We start from the raw sequence: 7029 nt of genomic DNA, 5'->3' as shown, positions 1-7029 counted from the left end.
TCCCGAAAAGAAATTCTCCATTTATGCTAATACCCTGTGTACTAATAACAGAGAGTAAGCTATCTCCTCTACATACTTTTCGTACTTACTGAAAAGTACTCCTATTAAATCCCAAATTTAATCATCTCCAAAACTATAAGCTACCTTGAAGAAGCTACCTGAGCTTGCGTCCCTGAGAAATCTGTGCGTGAAATGCCAGCAGCTGGCACCGGTGCAACCATCTGGCACATGTGATGCACGTGGGAATAGAGCGAGCACGTTTCAACGGTTTCGCGGAATTCTGGGGACGGGGATACCAGGAAGTGTAAATGTCAAGGGGATAGCATGGAAAATCGCTATCGAGATATCGATAACCATGAACGATTCCTGGATCCCGGCTGGCCGCGATGAACTTTCCGTCGATCGCTTAACGAGCTTCGTGCGACGCCAAATAAGGATTCCGTGCCGCGGACGGACGTACGATAAAAGGCAGCGAAAAAGTTGACGCATTGTGGACCACGTGTATCAAGGTAGTTCCGTAGCGAAAGGTGTACAGGGTGTCCATTCTGAATTACGAACCGTTTTCACTGTGATCGAGACACCAAAATGATTTATCTTTTCTGTTTCATAATTAAAATTAAAATGTTTCATTTAAAATACGGCGTCTTATTCTTTTGCTTATTTCTATAGATTCTAAACGGTGCATAGACTATTTTTATTCTACGTATTGATTATTTAGGTGTCTAGATCATGATTTAATCGATCACATAATTTTGTATGATTGAAAATCATTTACAAGTAATATGGGTGCATATCTGAAAAATCTCACACTGACGTAACGCTTGATGAGTTGTCAGAGAAGGCGATCGATTTTCGGAACAGTCGACAGTATGGGTGCATGTCTGAAAAATCTCACACTGACGTAATGCTTGATAATAAAGATGTTAGAATAAAATAAATCGCAAAAATGATTTCGCATGTCCCTTTCCTGTATCGATTTTCAATCATCTGATTCTTACGTTCGTCGTGAAATCTGTACATTTTTTTTTTAATTTAGAATTTAATTGTGCAGTGTATGTCAATCTTGTTTCATTGATAACTTGAGTTCTTCTCTAATTTTTCTTACCAAGTGATATACGTATGATTTATGCGACTGTACCGTGTACATTTATCGATGATACTAGCTTATACTTTTCGTTGCTAATGTTAGAAAGATTTACCCGATTGCACGACGAGTTGTTTACACGAAAAAAGGCGTATTTATACTATCGCAAACGCGTTTTCGCTAAAATTAGAATCGTTCACAGCCATCAATGAACGGGCACGGAATACACGACGTTAAGTGTTAATTAGCGCTACCAACGTCGCATTTTTCTCAAGAATTACGCAACAGCAGCGTGTAAGTTCGTGAAAATTATTAGCGAGCGTTAGATAAGCATCAAACTCCAATACATTTTGTTTGTGAAGGTAATCAATTTTTAAACACCATCTGACTTCTCCAGTTAGTGTATTTAAATAAACATACCGATTAAAATAGACTTAAATAGAAGAGTTTACAGCACGTGGACAAAATTTTATATTAAAAATGAAACCGATATGGAAACTTTTACAAATGAATATTAAATTGCAGCTGCAATAAATCGTCTTTGCCACTCGTTTTTACAACCAAGAGATTACCATTTCGTCGATTTGAGAACACCGACGTCATCGTCGATGGACATCTCGGTTTGAAATAGGCTAGATTAGCATAGAGGCGGTTAGAGTGCACGCGTGCTGGATCCGCGCCTTTGTTGCAAGTCAAACAAAATGAGTATTACAAACAGTTGCGCAACCCTGCACATGTGCAACTCGCGAATGTTAGGGCAACCTCGGAGATCCAGAATAAGAATTTTTCAAATGAAAATAGCCTGTTGATCTAACACGGCCATCGGTTTAAACTTTAATACAAAAAAAAACACGCGGACCTTCGTTTCAGTTTTCATCAAATAAAATGTTTATTCTCGGTATGTAGGTCAGATTCGTACGTCATTCTCCTGTGTACTTCTGTTCTATACTATTTTTTAAATATTTGACAAACGTGGTCAATTCATATACGAGGTTAAGGTTACGAATGCCCTGCTAGATTGTAAATTGTTTTTTAAAAAAGGAATTGTTCATGACCTTTTATATACTTCGTACTCCTAAATATCTCTATTTGAATCTACTTTTTAAAGATTTTAGAAACAACGTCAATTTATTCTTGATGTTGAGACTATAAACGTCTTTCCAGATTGTAAAATGTCTTTCAGAAAAGAGATTCAAAATTCCTGTACCTCCTATTCGTTCGTTTTAAACGAATATGGAATATAAAGAAAGTCACCTGGCTGTACAGAATACATAAAACGGTTTCATTCTTCGTACGTCACATTTTCAAGAATGAAATTTCCGTTTTGCAAACCATAGCACACGTTGCATAATTTCATTCTTTACGTAAGGTACTTTCAAGAACTGCGTTACATATCTTCCTGGTACACATTAAGTGTTTCGCATTGAATAGAAGAAAAGTAAAATAAGAAATCAGCTACCGAATGCATAGTTTAGATCTTTACGTAAGACATTTCACAAGAATTTAATTTCTGTAATGTACATTCCATACTATGAATGGAGAATGGAACTTTGAATTACGAATGAAACTCGCAGAAATTGAATCTAACAATTCAAGATTATTTTATTCTTAGAAAATATCGATCTCGGGGAATATTATATCTCTACCTGAATCAATAGCAAATAAATCGCAGCGCAGTTGAGTTATTCTTTCCGGTAAACATCAAGTGTTTCACATTGAATAGAAGAAAAGTAAAATAAGAAATCAGCTACCGAATGCATAGTTTAGATCTTTACGTAAGACATTTCACAAGAATTTAATTTCTGTAATGTACATTCCATACTATGAATGGAGAATGGAACTTTGAATTATGAATGAAACTCGCAGAAATTGAATCTAACAGTTATAAATTAATTATTTTATTCCTAAAAAGTATCGATCTCAGGGAATATTATATCTCTACCTGAATAGCAAATAAATCGGTGCGTGATTGAGTTATTTCGGCTACGTTTCGAATAATTAATTCGCGTGCATTTAAAACAGGAGTAAAAATCGCGGATGCAATCCCACGGCGGCGGTAGCGACAAAGGCATCGTGCTTTATCGTTCGATTTCCACGTAACCGAAGTCCACTTGTTTTCACGAGCCCGAGTACGCGAGCGTGGAATGTAAGCGACGATCGAATCACTCGTAAACACGAAGAAATAGCGGAACGCGATATGCAAATCACCGCGCCGGCGTGGGCGTAGTTGAGCAACGTGCAAAAAGCCGCCTGGTTCGCGATAAAATATACGCCCCAAAGGCATCGGCGTGCCCATTAACTTGTGCTTAAACCAACCAACGACAAAAACGGACCCAGAAATGGGCAACGATCTGTTCTAATGATACAGGATGCTCCAAAAATATCTATAGGCTGCTTTCTTTCCTTTTGCAGTTTCAATATTCATTTAAAATAGATTAAAAATTGAAGTCATAATCATTCAAACAGTGCATGTATATTTTTTGAACATATTGTATATCTTAGTAATTTACTCTCGATTTTTGTTATTATACATAATAGTTATTTACAGTCAGTTCTACAAGCATTTGTACTCTATATGTTTATTAAAGAAATTTGTTTCGTTAGAAATGTTTCATTTTTTTGAATTCCATTTATGAGTTTCATTTCAATATATGTTGATTGCAAGAGTATATGTGCAACTGATATTTTGAAGTTGACTACCTAGGTATATTTGAATAGTTATTGAATAATGTGATACATTCTGTTAGTACCTGTAAACTTGATTTATTTAAAAAACCGCCAACTTAAATGAGAGGTTTGATGTCTTTTATTATGTCCATATAAATGTGTCATAATAAATATATGCACGAATAAACTTTAGACGTGTATGTATATGTTTATAACGAAACATTTATTTGAAAATTACAACCTATCATTTAAATAAGACAAACTTGTTCGAAAGATATAGAGGGTACGAATACTCATGGGACTGACTGGACATCATTCATTCAATCGACCAGGAAAATAAATTCCATCGATAATAATTTTACATAACTTGGTATCTTTTTCTATATTTATGAAAATAATTTTCATAAGCATCTACTCTACTAATTAACCCTTTGCACTCGAGAGGTGACTCTCAGTCACCACTAGGTTTCCTTTGGGTTTAATTTCTATGGAACTCGAAGTGTCAATAAAATGATTGTCGTTGAGGCAAAGGTGACCTGATTTTCAAATCTCAAATTAGAGATCTCATTTTCGAAGTCAATCTAAGCTTAGCATTCGTGACGATAGAATGCTAAGAAAGCATCTCGAATTGCTGATAGATACCACAAAAAAAAAGGCTTCGAGTGCAAAGGGTTCAATATCTATTCCTAAAAACTATACAACAAGGATTTGCAACGAATAACATCTAGAACTAACCCTATTTTAACCTCATAAAAATTCACGAATCGCGAACAAATTTATTTGAACAAAACCTCAGCCTTCAAAATGAATAATTACATAAGATCCTCGCTGAAAACTCACGTCACCTACGTGTATAGGAGCGCGATCAGCGCATAAATTGCGCATAAAGTAGTAAACGATTTCTCTATTTCCACGAGCGATATCGTCGCGTCGAAGTCCGTCGTTATCATACTTTTATCGCGAATTCCCTGCGACCCCAAGCATCTAGCCAGGTTATTGACATCGCCACGTGAATCGAAGCTGGTGCACAGCGTTGATGAAATAATTATTCCCGATATAACCCATATATTGTCGCAATTTATACGCGGACGCTGCGCTAATTAACGCTCAGTCTACCTATAATCGACGTGTTTACGAGTAAACGCCGAATAACGAGGCAAACCTGATATCTGCTCTCAATTAACCCTGCAATAACATAATCGACCACTGAATCCCGTAGCTCTGACCCACGCTTTTTCCGTCATTGTCCTTCGATAAACAATTTACATATCGCCAATGACGAGACGACATAGAAAGTCACCTACGCTTTGACGAATCGAAATTCCCGATTTCAAACGCAAGCTCGTGGCGCCTGGCCACAATTAGTGCGATCAGCGCACAATGGGACGCTTGGTATACGTGTTCGTTGTTCTACGATGCAAAGAAGCAGTGTTAATTGCACAGGGAAACAGCGATCACGGTTTTTTGTTTTGGTGGATGATTCTATTTCAAATTTTGAAAATAGAATAAAATGGGAGAATGGAGGAGTTGTATGTTGTATTCTATCGATTCGGGATTGTATTGATGAGGACTTCCATTGAGTTAATCAAAGTTGAACGAAGTCAATCTAAAGTAAATCGATCTAATAATCAATTTAAAACGATGTTAAAATATAGATTTTGAGGAGGATACGAAGAATCTTAGATAACTATTTAACGCTACCTTCACGGAGATTTCTTTATCAGATCTTTGTTACTGAAATAATTCTGTAATGAGTGAAGTCGATTTGCTAAATTAATTAGGAAATTTGAACGAAATACACGGTTTCTGGAAAGCCTTGTGAAATTTTGAATAGATCAAAATGACCGTGCTCCGTTCTTCGGAATCAATTCATCGTATAAAAAGACACCAAAAAGTCCTTAACCATTTTGCAATCTGAAGCTTGGCCATCGAGATGGAACCAATCAAAGTGTTCCAACGTGATTTCTGGGCGCATGTCGTAATCAGCTGACCGCTTACGCTCCCACGCACTCGAACACGTGTCTCTGTGACGTTCAGACGCGTGAAGACTAGTAGCTCTCTGTATCTCCGTGAGAAGGCCTCGGATTTCAAAATGAAACAGGACTTTTTGGTTCGTACTAACACGAAGAATTATTCCCGAAGAAAGGTATCGCGTTCTTGGACAGTGTACAATGTACACACCCTGTGTACGGGACTCGTTTCAGTTCGAGAAAATTGTACAAATCCGTATCTCGCAGAGGGAACACCGATGAATCGTAAATGGAATGGAAAAGTTGCAAATAGAAGTGTCTGTCGTTCGTTCCTATTGACTTCTTAATGATCCGCAATTTCCATTTCCTACTACCGGTTTTTAAAGAGGCGCGACCTATCTCAAAGATGTCAGAATGCAAACTAGTGGAGAGTTGTAAATATGCGAATCGTAAATAGAAAGAAAGAGATATTGTAAACGTTATCCCATCGATTTTCATTCGTATTGACCTACTGTGAACTACTGTTGCATAAAGCGACCTGTCAGGAATCCGAGAGAAAATAAGTCCCTTTAAAGTTCAGCAGGAAATTCGTATGATTTATAATGTTCTTTAAAGGAGACGTTTAAAGGTTGAGAAGCTATTAGTTACCATTTGTATTAATTAATACATGGACCACACTGCCAAAGAAATTTGTACTGTAGTACACGAGTAGTTTTCGAAGAAACACTGTCTATCTAGGCACTATTAAGTGACATGAACTAGAGTAACACTGATATATAGACTGCGGATCTTTATGCAAAATAAAATCTACGTGCCTACAAAAATTGAAGCTAAATAGAAATTTATTTTATTCTGTAAATATTATAACATGAATATTCTTGCATATTGTTTGCATTCTGTAGAGTCTTGCTCATTCAAATTTCCTATAAATGCACAAAGATCCGCAGTCTACTGATATAAATCTCAGAATTTCCTGTATAGTATAATGTAATAGACATCAATTACATGATGTCTAACTCGCATAAGAATTAAATTAACTAAATTTCTGATTAAAACTATGAGACTACTAATACATCTCAACAAGAAGATCCATAGAACCCCCACTCCGAAGTGATCCAGAATTTGCATTTCCGCGATAATACCGATTTTCAATGTATCATTGTCGCGATCTACCTCATAGAAGCGCGACGAAGCTAAACTTCTGACGCAATCTAAACAAACACCGATAAATCTCGCCAAGAAGACCATCGGTAACGAACCTAACTACCGATCTCATCGAACGTCCACTCCAGAATTTCCATTTCCACG

General features: G+C 36.8%; 1 protein-coding gene across 1 annotated transcript in view; it reads right to left on the bottom strand.

The window, feature by feature from the left end:
• The window catches only part of LOC128873758 (KN motif and ankyrin repeat domain-containing protein 2), a 66049-nt gene that overhangs the window by 58570 nt on the left and 450 nt on the right, over positions 1–7029 (bottom strand). The gene's annotated exons all lie outside the window — the stretch shown is intronic.

The sequence above is a fragment of the Hylaeus volcanicus genome, chromosome 3 (assembly GCF_026283585.1).
Source record: "Hylaeus volcanicus isolate JK05 chromosome 3, UHH_iyHylVolc1.0_haploid, whole genome shotgun sequence".
NCBI classification, from domain to species: domain Eukaryota; kingdom Metazoa; phylum Arthropoda; class Insecta; order Hymenoptera; family Colletidae; genus Hylaeus; species Hylaeus volcanicus.
The sequence above is the reverse complement of the archived record's forward strand: the minus strand, read 5'-3'. Positions and strand labels throughout refer to the sequence as shown.